Genomic DNA, 22,984 nt, shown 5'->3' with positions numbered 1-22,984 from the left:
GCGCTCTACGTCATATTTTACGTCAGGTTTTGTTTTTTATGCTTGGGTTCCAATAAAGCATTGGCCATGGCTTTTGGCAATGTTTTTTCCCCTTCCAGAATTCCTGTTATTGTCACGGTTTGCGAGGTGGTGATGGCGGGTTCGGATCCCAAAAAGCAGGCAGGAGGGAGCAGGAGGTTGTTTGACAAATTGTATTAAAATAAAGGTCAGCAGTAACAAAATGTAAAACATCAAAATGATCTGAATGGAAAAAATACAAAGTAGCAAAAGAAAACCAAGTGTAAAAGTCCGCCAAGGTTAAACAAACACGTACACAATGCATGCTGCAACCAAGCAGCAAACAAACAATGAATCGGCACCGGATTATCGTGCCAGGTGTCCTTTTAAGTGTCATTGATTTTAACGACCAGCACCTGCGAGGCTGCCGGCAGGGCTGACGTCGCTACCCGCTGATCGCCAATCTGATCGGGACGACCAGCACCTGTGCAGGTGCAGGCGGGGCCGACAGCGCCCCCCGTTGGTCGCCAACCAGATCATGACAGTTATTTCCATGTCAGAGCTATGTTCCAGCTTCAGCTGTTGTAAATGCGCTATGTAAACTAATATGTATGTATCTCATTGTATTTTGGACAGCAACCCTCATTTCAAGCTCATATAACTCCAAACCCTTATAATTTAGGGATTAACTCTTTTCTTCTGATGAAAGAAGAGCGTCTAAGATTTCTCACGCTGTATTGAATGTTTGTGTAGTCCTGTAACTCAATATTCTGTAGGTTCTGGAATTCAAGTGACAATGACAAAAACCTATATAAACCAATATATATGCATTGCATTGAATTTGGGACAGCCGCCCTCATTTCAATATAACTCCAGACCGATATCATTTAGGAATTAACTTGTTTTCTGATGAAAGAAGAGAGTATAAGGTTTTTATACTGCATTGCATTTTTATGTACTCCTAAAACTCAATATTCTGTGGGTCCTGGAATTTGAGTGACAATGACAAAAACGCTGGCACTGGAGTGGACACATTTTTGCACATCATCTGGCAGTGAATTAATTAATAACAATAAAAAAAATGCCTTCAATGGCAGAGCATCATATTAAGAAAAATCCCCTTCTGAACAATTTTACCTTTTTTAAAATGTATACATTATTTGCATGCTGTTTAGTAGTAGTATTAAGTAGTATTTGAGTGGCAAAAACAAAAACGCTGGCACTGGAGTGGACACATTTTTGCACATCGTCTGGCAGTGAATGAGTTAAAATTGTTTTTTTTCCCCCCTTTTTTTTCTTTTTGTGTAACTATCCGAAGATGTGCCCACGCTCTTCAATGTGGGTCAATAAACGCTGTGTTCCACAGTCCTCTCAACAGTCTGTCTTTTTCCAGCTTAGGCTTTGCATTTCTGTTTTCCTCCCACATGACGCCAGTGCCTTTGTGTCAATCACACAAACGCTCGATTTCGTCACACAATTGTACTCATTGTCTCTCATTATCTCTCGCGGCGACGAGATGTTGGACGCGGCGGACTCACCGTTGCCGCATGCGACGACACGCTTCCCGCATCGATGCGTTTTCTACATAAACACGTCTGATGCTTTGTCATCAATCTTGCAGATCTTCGGAGCGTCACAACTGTTAGGCGGATGACATGGTTGCGGAAACTAATCCGCTGAACGAATTTGACCCTGAATAATCATCTATATGGACAAAGTTGACATTGCGGTGGAACAATCGTTTTTTCTTTTCACCGTCTTGATGTCCCTTTTTCATAAGGTCGAATCTTTAAAATTATATCATCATAATTTATAAAATTGCCATGCTTGTTTACAGATTAGCTTTGCCAACATAGCATATTATCATTATCCCATGAAAAACTCTATATTTGGAATATGACGAACTATTGTAACCAATTAAGACAAAGGTGTCAAATCAAGGCCCGGGGGCCAAATCTCGCCCGCCGCATTATTTTATTCGGCCCGCGAAAGCAAATGAAATTCGTGAAATTCCATGATGCTCACTAAAGTTGCAAATTGTCCTGTATAAACCACAATAACAGGCATTATTCATGATTTCAATTATGAAAATTAGCTATTCATTAATTTGATGTGCGCTCTATATGTAACATGTGGAGGAGATGAAAAATTGTAATGGTTTCCCCAAATTCATAACGGCCCTTGGGAGGAAACTGTACAACAATGTGATCCACAGCAAAAAAATAGTTTGACACCCCGAAATTAAGATTTGATCATTCGTGGTCTGACCCGTATTGATGAATAAAGTTCTTAAAAGGTGTATCTCAGTTCAATGTAGGCACCTTCAAATTGGCATCGAGGCACCTTCAAATCGGCAATAAGCTGCCCTTTTACTGCATCTGTTTAAAATTTTGAAGCGCTTCTACCGTACCCCCCCCCCCCCTTGTCCTCGCATCTTCTTAAATGGCAAAGCGTCTCGTCACGCGGAAGCATGAAAAGTACCGAGCCCTTATTAAAGCTGTCCTCCGTAGGCTGCCCTCAGACTGATTCCTCGTGTAAATCTCCTCATTAATTGGAAGAAGACACAGCGGCGAAAAGGTGGCTTCTCCATCTTGCCGAATGGATGACGGGAGAAGGATGGCGACAGCCTGAGAGAGAGAGAGCGGGGCCTGGGTTTGGTCCTCACAAGTTGGAGATAGAAGCACGATAAAAGGCTAAAGAGGTGAGAAGATGTACAGGTAGCTTGGTAATGAGAGTCAAGGGCAGAAGGGGTTTATGCCAAGGATGATGCAGAGCGGAGCCGCCAATGTACAGCCGGCGAGGAACGGAAAGTAATGGGGGGGAGACAAAGAAATGGGTGAAGGAAATAGGTGTGTCAGTGGAGGGAGGCAGGAAGGAAGAGGGAGGGAAGGAGAGAGAGGGGGGGAGGTAGAGGAAGAGATGGGGAGATGGAGAAGGAGAGAGAGGGAGAGATGGAGAGAGAGGGAGATGAAGTAAGAGATATAAGGAGAGAGCAGGAGGGAGAAAGAGGAAGAGGCAAAGGGAGAGGGTGAAGAAGAGAGAGAGAGAGATGATAGATAGAGGGAGGGAAGGAGGGAGAGAGAGATAGAGAGAGACAACCGAGAGGGGGAGACAGAAAGGGGGATTAGAGAGAGAGAGAGAAAGAGGGGGAGGTAGGGAGAGAGGGTGAGAGAGAGAAACAAACAGACAGACAGACAGACAGAGAGCGAGAAGGAGAGAGAGGTGCTGATTTTCACCAGAGTTGCAGTTTGGAGTGGCTCTCTTAATGGGGTTGCCATGCCAACAGTGTGTAAGAGAGCCAGACTCCTGCAGGATGGTGTGTGTGTGTAAGTGTGTGTGCACGCATGTGCCTGCGTGTGCGTGCGCGATGGGAATGTGTGAGCACGTGCTCTGCTGCCCGAGTGATTGATTGTGTGCGAGATAACAAACAGCACAATGCTGCAATACCAGCGTACTCCGGGCATTAAGAGAACAGGCAGCTTCTCTCTTACTTTTATTTTTTATTTTTTTTGTGTCCAAGTGAAAGTTAAACATACTTGTGATGACAACCAGGCCGAGATGCGGTGGCCCCGCCCATCCATCCGTCCGTCCCTGGTGAGGTGATGTCACGACGGGCCCAGCTGTCACGGTGCTCAGCGTCGGCCGTCCCACTGGAGCGCTAATCTGTCATCATTATATTAATGACAGGCTTTGCGCGACTCGCAACGCCATCTCTTCTGTGTGCCGCCGTTAAGGAGCGTTGGCCTTGTTGGAAAGTTCATTCAAAAAATATTTGGATGAAGGGCTATCCCAGCAGGCGTCTTTATCACCAATTTTGAACACCAACTTTGACCTTTTGAGTTGTTTTGTTCTTAGGGAGCACGATGAGTACTGCTCATCCAAAGATGATTCCTATACTTGCCAATGCAAATTTTTGATTATGGATTAAATAGCTGATTACCCCCCATCTAAAATACCCAAAACAAGCAGTATGATATTTTTATTCAAATGCAAAACACCAATAAAAATGACTTAAAGTGTCCAAAAACTGCAAAAAAATTGAGCTGCGAATTGGGCATTTTCAGAAAGGCCCGCCCCCATTTCGTGACGTCACGCCAAGACGTCTTGCATTGCTGGAGAATCCAAACAATGGCTTCAGATTCAGAGAATATGCTTTCTTGTTACACATCCAGTTATGAATATGATTCAAATAGTTCTGAAGAGGAAAGCATACATGTATGCAATCGATTAAAAAATTTATTCCGTGCCATTTTGAGGCAAGATTGGGGGGAAATGTCTCACCCAAAAAGAGGCACAAAATGGCCACCGAGCTGTTGTGAGGAATGAAGCAGCCTGTTTCCACAGGCTGTTAAATTCCTTCCATGGAGCTTGGACGCCCTCTTCTGGCGGATTTTGGGTGCAACACGAGGTTTTCAGACCAAACAAGTACAGCAAAATACATTGATGTGTGGAAGGACTGCTACAATGTGTCTTTTTTTCGGTCAGGGGCGTTCCTTTAGTGACGTCATGTACGGACTCGTCACCAACTCAAAAACAAGACTCCCTGAATATTCAGCGCGAGTCTTAAAACGTAAAATATAGCTATATGCGGTGGAATCTTATTAAAATACGTTGAGTAAAGTCATTTGAAGCCATTTTACAAATTATGGACACAACTTGTCCGGAGACGTTGGTTGTCCTTTAAGGTATTGCGTACTTGTAGATACCACTAATACTTGAGGCAAAAAAAGTATGTAGTGACGGTAGTGTGCTCACAACAGCCAACTCTACATACTCTTTAATTGACACCCACGTCACTCACCAGACCAAACTGGCTCAAAGTCATCCTTTTCCATGACCCAAAAGAAGTTCCAAAACGGATTGATGGCTGTTTTGTTCTTCCCTGAACCTTTCCCCAGCACGCCAATTTGCTGATTATATCCCGGCGAACACTCTTGTTTCTGACTGTCTGTCACTTTGGTTAAGCAAATGACACTTAAGTGCCTGATCCTCGCACCTCCTCAACCGTTTTCCTCCTCATTTTTGTCTTTTCCCATCACTGCCCCCCTGCTGTGACGCCGTCTCGTTCTCTCTCATCTTCATCTTCTCTCCGCACGTCTTCATCATGCCCTCAGAGTGACTTTCCGCCAGCATTAAATACAGTCGGTCAAAATTCATTCCGTCGAGATTTGTTTTGTATTTCAAAGCTTTTTTTTTTTAACTCCCTTCGTACAACCGATTGAAAGTGGCATCATACAGCGTCATTAAACATTTATTCACCATACAGGGACTGTCAAAGAAGGTAACCTGTCAGAGATATTCGCTGGACACTGAACAAAGTCTCAAGAACACAAGACACAACACAAAAAGATTGTCTTTTATTGCCGGCAGGGGAAGCAGTCGACCATGACCGACGCCCAACTTCTGCGACCCTCTGCCAAGCTATTTATTGAGAGTATATGCAAATTTAAGTGATACGTTATTCTTGATTTGAATACCACGCCCCTGGACGTCCCAAGCATCAAAGTCCATAAAACGACAAAACAGACATTTTAATTGGTCATCCTTTCTATGAACCGATAGATTTGTAACCTGGCTAATGACCTCTTCCTGTGAAGGAATTTACCAAGTCGTAAATTAGTCCGAGGCCAGCTCTCCGACATCAGTGGTGTCAAACTCATATTTGTCACAGGCCACATCATAGTTACGGTTTCCCCTGAAGGGCTGTTATGAATCTTGGGAAACAAGATAAATGTTTCATCATCTCCACATATTATATACATAGAACACAACAAAATAATGAATAACTAGTTTTCAAATTTAAAGAAAAAAATGGTGTCTGTTTTTGTGGTTTATATGGGACAATTTGAAATTTTGGTTCAGACTTTAACAAGCATCATGGAATTTCACAAGTTAGACTTGCTTTTGCGGGCCGAATAAAATGATGTGGCGGGCCGGATTTGGCCCCCGGGCCTTGACTTTGACACCTGTGTCCTACATGAAGATGACAGTTTAACAGGTGCTGTCTGTTCACCTCAGATTGACCCCAGATTTTCTGTGGTTCCATTGTGGGCCTTGTGTTCGGCGCCATGAAACTTTTAAGTACGATAACGTCTATTCTGTCTATTCTCGATCATAACTTCTGAATAATAACGCTGTTGGTCAATTAAAACAAACCCGCTCATCCTTTAAAGACACGGTACTCAGCAGCACTGTAGTTCCATTTCCCATTTTTTTTTTTTTTTTGTAGTGTCCCCACAAATGTCGTCATCGCCGGCAAAATTGGAGTGACCACAGTTTCATATACAGTAAAGTCTTGTTATATCGATATCGGATATATCGATAGTCCCGGTTATATCGATACTATTTCTATGCACGCACGGAGAAAATTACATGCAAATGGGGTCGGATATATCGATAGTCCCGGTTATATCGATATTTTTTCGGACTCCCTTGAATATCGATATAACGAGACTTTACTGTATCATGAAATCGCCGCTCTTTGCATGCACCTGTGAGCGTCCTTCGCATATCTGGGAACGATAATGGGAAGCGCAAGGGTTCAACAATCTCATTTCTTGCCATGATGATACAGACAAGGAGGAATCATTAATTAACAGCGATCGATAATGAGCACTATTGATCATAACAGCGGTTTGTCACCATGCAGATCACATTCTCTCTAGAGGACTCGCACCTCCCGAGGGTTACAGTCCCGCTGTATTCATCTTTAGCATCGTTTTGATGAATCAGAATATATATATATATATATATATATATATGTGTGTGTGTGTGTCAAAGTCAGCTTTATTGTCAAATATGCTCATATATATATATATATATATATAGAGAGAGAGAGAGAGAGAGAGAGAGAGAGAGAGAGAGAGAGAGAGAGAGAGAGAGAGAGAGAGAGAGAGAGAGAGAGAGAGAGAGAGAGATACAATTATTATGATGATGATGATTATTATTATTATTAAGAGGAAGGGTATTCTTTTGAAGAAAATGAAGGATTTTGAGTATACACCGGAAAATATGGTATTATGATTTTACTGATAAACCCCAATATTTGCAAAAATATATAGATTTTTTAAATGTTGTAGTTGACTGTATTTTTTCATGCAGTGCATGATTTGGGTGTGAGTTTTCTTTCTCATAAAACACTCTCAAGTCAATACCCAGTGGTATAATGGCAAAATGCCACGAGGGTAGCATTTAGCTTCCAACTATTCCGTGATGACATTTGAACATATTGAAATATGAATGACATAGCGAGTACCGTTTGAATGTGTTGTATTTATACTGCACAATGGCGGTCGAGCGCATTCGCTGTTCAACAATGGTTAAATGAATTCTCCTGTGCAACTAGTAAAAAAAAGAAGATGGCTACCATTGTTAACATTGAATTTTTTATGATATTGAACTACAACTGTGCTTTTTGGGTGTTATATTATCGAAGAATCTGGGTAAATGTTTGGCTTACGAAGCACCTTGCTATATAGAGATCTGCTCAAGCATGCACAGGTGCAGCAGGGGGGCCTTCACCCCCCTGCTGCTTAATATTGTGCTGCTTCTTCTTGACTCGCCTCGGGGCTCTGTGGCAAGAGTTCCTCCTCCCTTTAGCTTCTGGAGGATTTAACGAGAGGAAAAAGGTGCAGCCGCAAGTGTTTGATCAGTCTGCCAATACTACGAGAAACAGACGAACGGAGCCAAAGATAAAACGGAAACAAATGAAAGAAATTCAGCAGGGGAGAACAAGAAGCTGTGATGAATATTTTGCTAAGATAAGTTAGTTTACAGGATTGTTCATTGCGATGTTTGCATTACACTTATAAGGGCCCGTGGCTGCGTCCTCGATGTCTCAAGCGGCGAAACTCGCAAAGAGAAAGACCGTCACTTCTTTTCATTTGTTGTATTTGAAAAGGAAAAGCTCATCTGCTTAATAGCTACTTGTGACTTGAAAGCCATCCACTCCGAAAAGCGCAAACCTCGCAGTCGCAACAGCAGCAGCAGCAGCCCCCCCCCCCCCCCCCCTCTAAACCCCCACCTCCGGGCCCCTCCTGTGCCCTTCCCTTCTCATTGGCTTGATGTCTCCAAGGACATCGTTCAGAAATGTCAAAACGAGGGCCCTGGCCCGCCAAGCAAAGAGGCAAGTTTAAGACAGGTTAACCCATTCACTGCCATTCCCGAATTTGTTCGGGAATTGAAAATATGACATTGGAGCACCATTCCCAAATTTGTTTGGGTTTTGTTTTTTCTTGTGGGGGTGGGTGGGTGCCGATAAAGCACTGATCACACCTCTGGCAATGTTTTTTTCTTTCCACTCCAGACCATATAACTTTGGAAATATATATATATATATATATATATATATATATATATATATATATATATATATATATATATATATATCCTTCAAGGTGGCACCTTTTGTTTTGTTTTTCTACTTCTTTCTTTCCTTTCCTCTTCCTTTCTTCCTTTCATCATTTTGCTGCTGTGAAATGTAAATTTCTCCAATGCGAAACGAATAAAGGTACATCCAATACAATATCTACATACGAACTGAATATTGCTTTATTTACTTTTTTAATCAACTACATCAGACGCTACGGAGTGAGTTCAACGGCACTGGAAAAAAAAGTCGCAGAAAAACCTCCACGCTGAATATAACAAAAATCCAGGATTTGTCTCAGCCGAAATATATTCAATAAAAATACAAGAAATTTGCCCCGGAGAGATGAAGTGCGACATTTCCTCCCGCAGACATCCCACGGCATTGACACTGAATGTGATTCCCGCCTTTGAGGGCAGAAGTCATAAAGTCTGAGAGGGAGAAAAAGAGAGATAATAGATTTAGAGTGTTCGTACGCGTACGTTTTTGAATTCTTATCGGTGTGGTGACGCCAGACCCAGCGAGTGCAAATATTTCTAATTATCTCACTGTCTGGAGGCAAAGGAAAAAACACCTGGCGTCAGTAGCGCGAGCGCTGGTGGAGAACACATGCGCACGATTGTACGCGCTTCTCGTCGACTCACACCTCGAGCACTTCCATGCTGGGCTTTCTCTCTCGGCGGGTTGTCTCGTGCGGAATTCTTTGTTGCGGTCACACCCCATGCAAAGGCTGTGAAGAGTGTGCGTATGCTAGCCCTTGTGGCTCTCCTGTTCACTTACGTAGAAGGTGATGTCAACGCTGTAGGAGAATTCATGTTTTTCTACTTTGTTGTTGTTGTATGAAGAAGTTGACACCATTTTCAAACAACCAGGACTGTGGAACGCCCAACAAATGGAACACACTAGCCATTGACTTGCAAGGTTTTGCTGTTCCTCTCTCAAATAACATTACGTTGTTTTTTTTTTAGCACCTTTTTTTACATTTTGGTTGAATTGTATGACAGGATCGGTTAAGTGGTAGGTGAGCAAGTTCTGGGTTTGAATCAGTCGCAGGTTACAGGGTATGCAGGTGAGGGTTCAAATTCATGTTTGGCTCACAATGGTGTAAGGCTGAACAGTTGTTTGTGTATTTGTGCCCCACTCATCACATCTCAAAAATGGCGACAAAAAAGTTAGTTACCGTATTTTTCGGACGATAAAGTCAACCGGATTATAGGGTGCACCTTCAATGAATGATCTTTTACATCATAATTTTGCCATAATTGTACTTTTTTGATGTCAAAAATGAAAATATTCATTGCAATGTTATGTGTGGTATTTTCTGCGTTTTTATAAGATACAAAATATTCCAAGATTTTATCACAATAACATAAATTTCTAATATTATAAATTGTCCTTCTTTAAACTTGAAACCGGTCCTTTGGGGTTTTCATGGAATATTTTTTTTTGAAATTTTCAGAAATGAATAAATTTTGTTAGACACTAAATACAAAAACAAGCCAAAATTGGCAGTTTTTCCATTTCTAACCATTGTGCCAAAAATGGAACCTTTTGATGAAATCAAGAAAAAAAAAATCCACCTGGCAAAGTAATTTAAATACATTGTAAAAATGAAAATTGTAAAGAGCAATACATTGGGGAGACTAAACAAATTCTCAAAAAGACATCATCAACATCGTACATATGCACCTAAATGCTAGCAACCACTCATTTGATGACAAATGTTAGCGAAATAAAATAGATGGTTTGAAAGGGGAGTAAAAGAAGCTATTTTCATAAAACAGCAAAATCCTTCACTAAATTGGCATTGTGGGGTGAGGTTCAATTTGGATCGTGCGTACAACAGACTTCTTCGGCAACATAGGCTTAGTTATGCTGCTGAGGTGATACCAGAGCAAATGGGGCATTCAGGCCAGTCGTATACCTCGTGCTCAGGCAGGACAATAGAAGTAATCAGTCAGGACAATAGATGTAATCAGTGTAGCCGCAGGGATTGGTCCTCTGCTCCCCCCAAACTGAGAGCAGGGATCAATCATAGCAGAGTCTGGCTCCACCACATCTGGACAGTAGGGATATATATATATATATATATATATATATATATATATATATATATATATATATATATATATATATATATAGGGCCGAAACTACCAGCAAAAGGCTTTAGTTCGCTGACAAAGCCTCTTGTATACAAAACGAAACGTCCGACACCTTCAAAGAAGTGCAGATGACGGCTAACGAAACCTTTTCATCGATTAAAAAGATTAACGAAATGAAACACTCTTTTATATATCCCAGCATACACTGCACACTACTTCTTCAACGGGGGGGAAATGGAATTGGTGGCTGCTGACAGTCGCAGTAGACACCTGTTGTGGCTTAATATTACTGTATTTTCCTGTGAATAGAGCGCACCCCCAATGAATGGTGTATTTTCAAAACTTTTCCATATACTGTATAAGGCGCACCGGACTATAAGGCACACCTTCAATGAATGAAAAATGTTTTATAAATAGAATATCTAAATATATACAGTAGACGTTTTTCTAATATAAGGCACACACACCACAAATATAAGGCACACACACACCTTTGTTGTTAACATGCCTTCATCACACGTGACCACCTATGCTGTACAATGGCCCCCCATTCTCCGACGTTTCATTGCGTGCCGCCGCCGATGTTTGTTCTTGTTATACCAATTGAACACGGCTTACGTCCCGGGTCTGATATTAAGTCCCGACGCTGAGGGGGTAGCTTGCTTTGCTGCACTGATCAGATAAGCGCCAGAGGGACGGCGGGTGGATTTAAATGCTTTTAGTAATCACAATCCAAACAATCCACCCCTCCTGCCCGCGACGCGTTGCAATCCGCGGGGGGCTCTACCAGACATCGCAACTTGGGGATTTCCGTTAATACCGTTCGGGCCTGGCTACGATGGAAAACGACGGAGTCGTAGCGTAGCCGCCGACGTAGCCCGCAGCGCAAGTATGGCGGCACCGCCACAGCCGACCTGCTATATTCTTCAAATGGCTCCAGGCGTGATGAAATATTCAAAAGGTGGCGTGTTACAGCAATATCTGGCACGGTGAAGCTTTTTAAGGTCAACTTCCACTGGAAAAAGTCTCACTTGCCAAGTCTGTCCTTTTTCCCCTCTGCCGATGTCGCAGGGAAGGGGACGGCGACCGACGTGACATTAGCCATTCTCCCTGGAACTTCCTCTTTTGTGTCACCAAGGCATACATGTTAAAATTCAGAAATCATAAAACTGGACATTTCCGTACTCGCGACTATGATTGGATTGGATTTACTTTTATTAGTATCGCAGTGGAGAAATTTACATTGCACAGCAGCAAAGGTATGAAAGGAAGATGAAAGCATGAAATAAGTAGAAAAAGAGTGGTTGTGTTAAAATAATGTGAGCATTACAAAAGTGTAAATTAGAAGCGTCCCATTTTGCCTTTAGATGACGCAGTCTGGGAATTTCAACATAGCTAGCTAATGGTATGAAATCAGCATTTAGTGTGAATATTGCTTGCTGCATTTATCCAGCTATCCCGCTATCTAGCTGGCTATCTCGCTAGCTAGCTATTTGCTATCTATTTGCTTTCTAGCTCCATGGACAGCTATCTAGCTAGCTAGCTGCTATCTATATAGCTATCTATTTGGCTGGCTAGCTATCGAGCTGGCTAACTATCAGCTATCTATTGGCTAGCCAGCTAGCTTTCTATCTATTTGAGTTGCTTCCGGGTTGAGTGAACGCTGGCGCGTGTGGTTACCGCTGCTCACCCACAGAAAAATGTATCCTCTGACTGTAAAGTTACATTTTGAAAGATGCTTACAAATGAAATGTATTATTATTATTATAAATAAAACACAACAATGCGTTCATTGTTTATTTATACATTCAATTGATTGGTGGCTGGTATCGATAGCCTCCATGACAATGCATGTCTGAGTCTAGCGTGGAATGCAAAAACTTCCCACGCACGTCATCCACGGTGTTCCCTTACATGAAATCACGACTCCCTCCTCTGCCAGCACGACATTGCGCCGTTGTGGCGGCATGGCGTGATCATGAGATTTCATTCTGTCGCCTTCATCATGGGAATAATCTCACTTTGGAAAACAACAGGAAAACCTCAACACCTTTCCAAGTTGATCTCACTTCCTCACGTTATTTTTTTCCACACCTCGGAATATTGCAGGTTAGCGGCGGGGTCATGGCGAAAGCGGTCTGAAGGGGTCTTTTGCGTGCATCTAGTTGTGTAGTTAATTGTTTGTGCTTGCGAAGGGGGGCGGAGTGGGGGGCAATCAATCTGGTTTCTCACTGGGTGACACTGGGGAAGGAATGTGGTGGGTGGGGGTGACGAAGCTGGCAGACACATAAAACGCAACACGCAGCAGCTTTGCCAAATCATGCCTTGCAGACACATATACACACACACACACACACACACACACACACTGAGACCCCCGTCCTGCCAAAACACACTCTAAGAAGCTCCTCGGAAGAAGTGAGATGCGCAAACGGGAACTCGACGAGTAGCTCCCGAGTCAAAGGCCAACTATCGATCGGCGGCGGCAACATGAGAGCGGCTCGGGTCATCTGGGGCTGGCAGGCAGACAGGATACGAAAGCCTACATCCAGCAAGAAGACCCCCCTCCCCCACGTCACTTCATACCCCCACCGTGCCCTTTGAAATACAGAGACGGCTTTTTTTAAAAATATGGACGCTCCCCAACTTATGAACAAGATACGTTCCGAACAGTCGTTCGTAATGTTCGTGAATTCATTCATCAGTTTCTTCAGTACTATATTTTGTATGGAATGGATGTTAAGGTTTATACAAGGATGTTTAAGGCTTGTATAAGTAACCTGTATTGGTTTGTACTGAAAAATAAACATTTAATAAAATACAGACGCTCCCCACCTCACGAACAAGATACGTTCCGAACGGTCGTTCATAAGGTGAATTTGTTCATAAATTGCTTCAGTGCTATATTTCGTATGGAATGTATGTTAAGGTTTAAATAAGTAGGTTTAAGGCTTGTATACGTAACCTGTATTGGTTTATATTGAAAAATAAACATTTAATAAAAAATAGAGGCTCCCGGCCTTGTGAACGAGAGACGTTCCGAACGGTCGATCGTACGGTGAATTCGTTCATAAATTACTTTAGTGCTATATTTTGTATCTGAATCAGAATCAGAAAACCTTTATTCATCCCACAATGGGCAAATTTGCAGTCCCCAGCACAATTTGAGTGGGTGAAAGGATAGAAAAACAAGATATTCTAAGCATATGGAAGCGTATGCAATGTATGTTAAGGTTTAAATAAGTTTGTTTAAGGCTTGTACAGTGTATAAGTAACCTGTATTAGTTTATACTGACGTTACGCTATACGTTCCGAGCAGTCGTTCGTAAGGTGAATTTGTTCGTAAGTTGCTTCAGTACTATATTTTGTATGGAATGTATGTTTAAGTTAAGCACAGAACGGGGAAGTATAAAACACAGACGCCCTAACAGCTGTAAAATAAATTCACAAAAGGCGCACAATACAAAATCTTACAGCATCTCTGCCCAAACATTTTTCAACAAAGTAACCACAAAAAAAACGTTTTGTCGCCAATCGAATGTTCTTAAGCTGGGGAGGATCTGTATTTGCTATATAAAGATATGTACATGTGCAACTGGAGAGAATACTACATGTGTGACTACAAAAATGTTTGGATCTACCGTTGTTCGTAACTTGAATGTTCGTAAGTAGGGAAGCGTCTGTAACTAACTCTCTCTGCTTAGCGTACAAGTCGCATTTGACACATCAACGGCAACCCGAAATGAATCCCGACTAATGGCATCTAATTGTCGTCTTTATCTTTTCATCTGGATCCACTGGTTCAGATTATGACACGCTTAATATATAATATAGAAAATTAATCTGCAGCGCGCAACCGCCTTGTCAATTAACATATTAATGTCCTTTATGAATAATAATTCGATTTGCGTGTTGAGCTAATCAGCTCATTTGCATGTGTTTGCTTGTCTTGAAGGGTGTTTTGCTTCATGACGGAGCGTTGCAAGTCACCGAGAGCTGATTTGCATTGTAAATCATTCGCCCCCCCCCTCCCCCACCCGCGGAGACTGCAAGAGAGGTTCCTGTGCGCGTTTCAGATGGGGGAATTTCACAGCAAAAAAACTCACCTGAATAATTTAGTCCTGCTTTTAAAAGGGATCAGACGCGCTCGTGATCTCATTTTAGCTTTCCCTCCAACTTATTTTTATCGACTTTGTCACTGTCAGTCAAATTCCAGGACCCACAAAATATTGCGTTTTAGGACTACATAAAGATTCAATGCAGCGTAAGAAACCTTAGACTCTCTTCTTTCACCAGAAAGTTAATTCCTAAATTATATAGGTCTGGAGTTATATGATCTTGAAATCAGGGCAGCTGTCCAAAACATATTGGTTTACATAGCGCTTTAACAATAGCTGAAGCTGGAACAAAGCGCTAACATGGAAAAAAGGAAAATTCTGCCCCCTTGTGGAATGGAAAAAATATTGCCAAAGGCCATGGCGCCTTATTGGCACCCAAACAAGAAAAACCAAAACTGAGTCCCAATGGACTGATGTAAAACTGGCGTTTTACATCATATTTTCAATTCCCGGATAAATTCGTGAATGGCAGTGAATGGGTGAACTGTCAGGGTTTGTGTGGGGGTCCTCGCAACCCTTTTTTCTGCATTCACCTACCGACCTTTTTACATTCGAACAATGGCCAACCGGGCCAACTGATTCGCTGACCAGACGCCTGAGACTCGCCGAATAAAGCCACAGAAAGGTCACTTGAAACAGGAGGTTCCGCAGAGACCGCCGCCGTGTCCGTGTACTTGGCCCTCTGGAGACGGGAGACAAAAGAAGCTTTGAAAATGTGAGAAAAATAGTTTGCTTGTAAAAAAGGGAGCTGTTCAAATGTGCGTTTGTGGAGGGATTGTCATTATTGTTGAACTCGATAACATAGGAAGATTGTTGAAATCCATGTACAGCGGTCTGCCACTTTTCACAGAGGATAAGGGCAGTGCTTGCATGCACCTAATCCAAAGTCCGCACACAGCTAACATCATGTCGTTAGCGTCAGCTAGCTCAATAGCCTCTAGCTAATCATCATAACAGCAGACACCAGGACTCTGTCCGGAGTCACACATTTTTTTGTTTTGTTATTTTTGACTCCTTGCAACTAAATATTTCGGTTTAAAAAAATCGTCACTTTACAAAACAAACTTAAAATAAAGTTTAACAGATGAATTAACTGGCTTACCTGACCTTGACACCACCGCGTTCATTCATTAGCTTAGAGCAGGGGTGTCAAAGTCATTTTTTGCCGCGGGCCACATTGTAGTTATGGTTTCCTATCGAGGGCCGTTATGAATTTGAGGAACCCATTAGAATGTTTAAATCCCTTCAAATATTACATATAGAGCACACAGCAAATTCATGAATAACTCGTTTTTCGAATCTGAAGTTAAGAATAATGACTTTTATTGTGGTTGACATCCAAAAATATGAAATTTTGGCTCAGATTTTAGCAATCATCATGGAATTTAACAAGTTTGATTTGCTTTCGTGGGCCGAAAAAAATGATGTGGCGGGCCGGATTTGGCCCGCGGGCCTTGACTTTGACACCTGTGGTTTAGAGTTTGCCGCTCTGAGTACATTGCTGCTCCCCTGTGCGCGATTATCTTGAATTTTGCAATTGATCACTCTTTGAATCATTACTATTTGTGCCATTGTAAATCTTTGATTTTATAGAGGGGAGTGTAATCATAGCCGTAAATGTTATTTAATCGTATAAAGATCCTAAATATGAAGTAATAATCTCGGGCGGCCATGCTAGTTTTGAGAACATGGTTCATCCTATAACAACAATGGTTCATCCTATAATTCAAAAAGGCTTTCCGTTTTCCATTGTGAGAGGAAGGGGGAGTTCAAATTTAGTAAAGTTTAACTCATTCGCTACCATTCGAGAATTTATCCGGTAATTGAGTTCTCGAATTTGTTCGGGTTTTGTTTTTTTCTTGCGGAGGGTGCCGATAAAGCGCTAGTGTGACCTATTTTCCTTCCACGAGGGGGCAGCATTTGCTTTTTGTCTATGTTTACTATTTGTTACAGCTTCAGCTGTTGTTAAAGCGCTATATACATCAATATGTGTATTGTATTGTATTTTGTACAGCCGCTCCCATTTCTAGCTCAGATAACTCCAGACCCATTTAACTTAGGAATTAACTCATTTCTTTCCGATGAAAGAAGAGAGTCTAAGGTTTCTTACTCAGAATACAGAATATTTATGTTGTCCTAAAACTCAATATTCTGTGGGTTCTAAAATTTTTGTGAAAATGACAGACCCTGGAACTGGAGTGGCCACATTTTTGCACATGGCAGTGAATGAGATAAAAGAAAACCAGATTTTGATGTTTTGATGTTGAAGGCCTGTAGTCTGGGTTAGAAATCGTAAGATTGGGTACATTTTTGCACATAGTCTGGCAGTGAATGAGTTAATTGGTCCCCACACCAGTTGAACAAGAAGCTCACAGCTCGTAACTACCTGTTATCGTAAGCAGTCCACTTGTAAACATTTTAAAGCATCGATTGATGGCGCAAAATCTTTGCATTCATAATTCGTAATGAGCTTTTTTTTCATATGCCATCAAACGCTTTTTTCTTGGCCCTCATTAAAAAAAATCTCATTGGACGGTGACAAAAGGCTTGTGTCGGGAAGGCTTGTGTGCTCTTGCGGGTGTTTCCCAAGTCAAGCGACTTTGGTCAGATGGGCCCTCTGGAATCTCTCCATGCGCTGATGGCTTATTCACCTGGCTCGGCTTTTGGCTTTGGCAATTAGTAGAAGCAAGTGGTGGAAAGTCGCACCTGTTACAGTCTGACTAGCTTGACGCCGCAAACCTCCCAGCTCTGAGTTTTGCACCTTCCTAAGGCTTCCCTTCAATATTCCGAGCATCGCGACTCGTTCCTCCTCTGGGGACCTCGCTACACACCAATGTGCACTTGTTCCCCTTTAAAAAAATACAGAACAAGAGGAGCATTAGGAGAGGTTTGCCCTTGCATGATCTATTAAAGTAATTACCTCCTCTGAGGTTGGGCACAGTATTTTATTTTTTAGATGTAGTACTTCCAGGCTGCAATAAAGCATTAGTTCCGATATCGTACGAGTGCAGGTGCTTCATAATTCTCGGAAGTCAAAAGATTTGTAGTTTCCTAATTTTGTGGCAATTTTTTGAACGCAAACTAGTCCCGGAAACAACTCAAAACTAAACAGCGCTCCGTTACAGCACATATTACGTCATGGTGATTACGTGAACCGCGCACAAATGCGCAACATGGCGTCAACAACATCGATGAAATGGTTTCTTCAGCCGTCATCTGTACTTCTTTGAAGGTGTCGGACATTTTGCTTCTTATCCAAGAGCCTTCGTCAGCGAACTAAATTATTATACTTCTAGTTTCGGTGCTCTCAGCTTGGGGGGAGCAGAGTACTACTCCCTGCAGCTACACTGATTACTTCTATTGTCCTGACTGATTACTTCATTGTCCTGCCTGAGTATGAGGTCTACGACTGGCCTGAATGCCCCATTTGCTCTGGTATCACCTCATCAGCATAACTAAGCCTACGTTGCCTAAGAAGTCTGTTGTACGAACGATCCAAATTGAACCTAACCCCACCATGCCGATTTAGTGAAGGATTTTGCTGTTTTATGAAAAAGGCTTCTTTTACTCCTCTTTCAAACCATGTATTTTTCTTTCGCTAAGATTTGAATCTTAGCGAAAGAAAATAGATGGTTTCGGACCACTCCTGTACGACTGAGAGCCAACACAGACATAACGTAAAAAACAGTAACAATAATAATTTCGGGGATGGCAGTGTATACGTTAAGCAATATCACGCAAGCGGTATTGATGGATTCTCGAACTTAAAAAAAAAACAGATTCAGTTTCTCAAATGAGATAGACATCAGCTCACTTTGAAGCATAATGAGGACAAAGAATGGAACACGGATGAATGGAATGTTGAATGACAGAAGACGTTTGTTATATTTATGCCTGGCCGGAGGCTGTGATGTAAAAAAAAAATATGTATATGTGTATGTATTTCAGATGCCAGTACAGTTTGGCAGATTACAAATGTTCTAGCCTTGGCAGATGTCTCCACAGTTATTCCCCATCCGAGCATGAAGGCTGCTCCTCCTAACTGCTTCGGTTGCTGTATGTAGGCCAGCGTCAGCGCACCTTCATCTCTCGTCTCGCCGTGTGTCGCATATGCGCGCATTTGACCAAGGTAGATGAGAGAAAGGCCGCGTGACGAGGAAAGGGACTGACAGCCGTGTTTTGGAAATTGGGACGTGGCAGCCAGGCCTGCTGTGTCAGGATCTCCCGATGACCACTCAGGCCCGTCCCGAAGCTGGATAACCTTGGCAGGCAGATTAGGGTCACTCACCATCCAATTGGATACATCACAAATGCACACCGTTGCACAAAGCTTCATACGCTGTTGTTTTATTTATGAAGTGGCCCTTCATGACCAAAGTTACTTCAAGGCACTTTCCTTATGGCACTGTGTTCTTTAAAGGGGGCCTTCTGTCTTCACGATAGAAGAACAAGACTCAATGGAGGACGGCCATCTGCCTAGACCAGATTGATGTGCATTTTTCACGAAAAATGACTTATTTGGCTTGGCTCATCTAATTATGCTTTTTCACTGGCAAAACAAGATGCTCTACGTTGTAATTTCTAGCGCCATTTACTTTTTCAGATAGAGATCTCAGTGTGTGCCAGACCTTGTGTCGCATTTTGCAAGGTGGTGATGGTGGGTGCGGATCCCCAAAAGCAGGCAGGAGGGAGCAGGAGGTTGTTTGACAATATGTAAAACATCAAAATGATCTGAACAGAAAAAAGTATCAAAAGAAAACCAAGTGTAAAAGTCCGCCAAGGTTAAACAAACACATGCACAGCATACAATGCATGCGATTGCAGACAAAGCATGCAACAAACAATGAACCGACCCCAGATGGTCGTGCCGGGAGTCCTTTTAAGTGTCACTGATTAAAACGACCAGCACCTGCGAGGGTGCAGGCAGGGCTGACGTCGCTACCCGTTGGTCGCCAATCCGAACGTGGCAGTCCGCCACTGATCGGGACGACCAGCACCTGTGCAGGCGGGGCCGACAGCGCCACCTGTTGGTCGCCAACCACATCATGACACCTTGGTCACTCATTCTTGCCATTCATGTTCCTTCAGCTACCTCTTGTTATAACTACCTTCAATCTCACAGAATCATTATGTTTGTAAGCGTTCCCTAATTATGAGTAGGATTGAGTTAGTTACCCTTGACCAATTTGGTTGAATGACAGACTTCCTGTACCCAAAAAACTTGGCACAACAGAAACGAACCAGGTACTGTTTTTGACGGATGCTTGTCCAGTTCCCACTGTCTTTAATTTAAATCAACCCATAGTGAACACAAAACCGGTGATAATGGTGAGAATAGTGGTATCGGATGATGTGCAATTATCATGTAACTATACTTTCAACAACACTATTAATATGACACATGTAGTTGGACTGCATTATCCACAATTTTTGCATCACCATAAACAGGTACCCACCCTTACACGCTGGCGTCCTTGCTGTGCATAATCAAATCATGCGAATAACTCCAGACAGGTGCGGAGCTTCAAAGGAGCTACAGAAAGTTTGGTTGTGTTGTGAAAATGGCTCTAAATTAGGACCTTTACTGGCAAGGCCTGTCTTGTTGGGAAAGTACGCAGGGTTGATAAGCCCCAGTGCACTCATTTTAGGCTTAATTTATGTGCGTGCACATAAAAGGCTGGAAGCTGCCGAGCCAGAGTTACGAGTGCAAACTCTACTATGCCTGTGTGGGTCATTTACATGCTAGTATGAAGGGAGTGTTGCTACCATCAAGCAAGCCCAAAGCGATCTTGTCCAAAAGTACTAAACAGTGAAACCAATTTTGCATTTCGATGCACAAAGCTACTATTGACCTACCTTAAAATGTTATATCTATCTATCTAGCTATATAGCTATTAATCTACATCTAGGTATCTATCTAGCTGGCTAGTTGGCTATCTGGCTTGCTATCTGGCTATCTAGCTTGCTATGTGGCTTGCTATCTAGCTATCTGGGTATCTAGCTATCTGACTATATAGCTATCTGGTTCTCTGGCTATCTGGATATCTAACTATCTAGCTTGCTATCTTGCTTGCTATCTATCTAGCTACCTAGCTGGCTAACAAACGAGCTAACGAATGAGCTAGTGAATGAGCGAACTAGCTAACAAACTGCTGAATAGTCTGCAACGCTCACTCCTGTTCATGATTGTGAACGGCTTTATTGTATTGAAGAGGTTTGGAGGTGAGCTATTGGAAGAAGTAGGTTTAGCTTTTATGTTTTGCTTAAATATTATTATTATTATTATTATTATTAATAATAATAATAATAATAATCGTAGTAATAATAATCATAAAAAATTAATAACAATACATTTAATTCATAATATGATTCACCCTTAAGTACACAAAATGTCTCCCGTCTCTTTGTAATGCATTGCACGTTTTGAATATGATTTTGTTTATTGTTTTGTGTTGTGATACTGGTGGTCTTAAGAAGTGTGTACAGGCCTCGCACTTATATCGAAAAACACTGTCCCAAGAAACTTAAAAACTGTCAATGTATTGGGTCGATCTGACAAATAACTTAAGGTAACGTCCCATTGGTTGCCTCACGTAGCTGCTGTTAAGGTGGCCTGCTGCAGATGTGACAGAATAATGAGATGAAGTTCTCAATGACACAAAAGATGGATACTTCCATTGTATGGCGTGGAGCAGAAGGGATGAAAAGAAACCCCAGCCTATTTTTAAATGTCAACCTCTCTTTTTTATGTTCTGGATCCCTGCTCCACTTTGTGCCACACATCTAAAGTGGGTCAACATCACATGTGGCACCCCTGTGGGCTCCTCTGTGTGCATATGTAAGTGTGTATGTGTGTGTCTGTGCGCCACCATGTGACAGTCAAGTCACGATCATTTGTTCATTTCCTGAAGACATTCGCACAGTAACAGCTTGTCTTTAGTTTACGAGTAATTCCCAAAGGTGACTCAACAATTATGAATCCATTTCATTTAATGACCTTTTATCTTGGCCAGTTCGGAGTGAACATGTAGAGTTTAACTCTATTGAGACATTTTTAATGGAGAATGATCAATGGATGAGGCTGCTCTAAAGTTTATATTAATATACACTGATAACATTCAAGTCATACCACTCATTTCTTTAACTAATCTGGCAGTCAAGGCTGTGGGGGAGGAATAATATGTATAAAATATTGTGTATTCAGCAGCGTGTATTCTGACACTTCCATTGGGACTCACATGGTCGAATGACATGGAATTATTCTAAAACTTCTTTTCCTTTGGGCTTTTCCCTTCAGGGGTCGCCACAGTGAATTGGTGTCCTTCATCTAACCCGGTTTTGTGCTTCGCTTCTCTCACACCAGCTACCTTCATGCCCTCTTTGACAACATCCATAAACATCCTCTAAGGTCTTCCTTTCTCCTTCCAATATAGTCACTCTCTCTCCTCTGGACATGTCCAAATTATCTGAGTTTGGCCTCTCTGACTTTCTCTCCAAAGCCTCTAATATGAGTTGTCCCTCTGGTATACTCATTCCTGATCCTATCCAACCTGGTGACTCCCAAAGAAAACCTCGACATCTTCAGCTCTGATACCTCCAGCTCTGCTTCCTGTCTTTTCTTCAGTGGAACTGTCTCCAGTCCAAACCTCATGGCTGGTCTCACCACCGTTTTATACATAATTCCTTTCATCCTAGCTGAATCATTCTAAAACACAGCGTTAAACTGGTTGGTTAAAAGGCTCCTGCAGAGCTTGCTGATGAGCCTCCAGAACCAGTTTTTGCCACATAGGCTCTAATACAGTGGTTTTTAATCTTGTTGGAGGCCCCGAACCCCATCAGTTTCATACGCTCATTCACCGAACCCTTCTTCCAATGACTCTGCATACTAACTGCAGATTTGACTGAGGGGTGGACCTCTGTGGTGGAGGATCCACCGAACCCCTGAGACCGACTCACCGAAAGCCTAGGGTTCGATTGAACTCAGGTTAAGAACCACTGCTCTAATCTGTTATTTACTATTTGTATGTTGGATAGTAAATTCTTATCATCTGTACTGTAGCTTTGGGAGGAAATTTCATTTTGACTTAACTGTTAAAATAAAAATGAAAAACAACTATCAAACGTGTGTTATATGATTGTACGTATGGTGTTCCACTGGGTTCAATTGCTGGAGTTTTCCCTGGATTTGCTGCTCCTGTGTTCCATGTGATAAAAAAGTACTGTGAATATCTTATTTGGTTCTGGTCCATAGAGAACAACTAAGATGGGGGACTACAATTTGCGTTCTGGGACGTGCGTCGGGGAACAAATTCAACAGATTCTCCCTTCTGTGGCACCTCTTAATGAAGTATCACAGAAATGGGTCATGTAGTTTTTGCGAAATACTGTTAACCTTTTTG

General features: G+C 42.1%; 1 protein-coding gene across 14 annotated transcripts in view; it reads left to right on the top strand.

Moving 5' to 3' along the window:
- Positions 1-22,984, top strand: part of adgrl1a (adhesion G protein-coupled receptor L1a) — a 253,372-nt gene that overhangs the window by 120,337 nt on the left and 110,051 nt on the right. The window contains exon 10 of one of the 14 annotated variants that reach the window (XM_089018136.1): positions 2,508-2,698. The exons of the other annotated variants lie outside the window; for them this stretch is intronic. The gene's annotated coding sequence lies outside the window, so the exon portion shown is untranslated. The remainder of the gene's footprint in view (positions 1-2,507; positions 2,699-22,984) is intronic. 14 annotated transcript variants of the gene reach the window in all.

This window comes from Hippocampus bargibanti, linkage group LG17 (genome assembly GCF_051943395.1).
Source record: "Hippocampus bargibanti isolate YZ-2025 linkage group LG17, ASM5194339v1, whole genome shotgun sequence".
NCBI classification, from domain to species: Eukaryota; Metazoa; Chordata; class Actinopteri; order Syngnathiformes; family Syngnathidae; genus Hippocampus; species Hippocampus bargibanti.
This window is presented reverse-complemented; position numbering and strand designations above follow the sequence as displayed.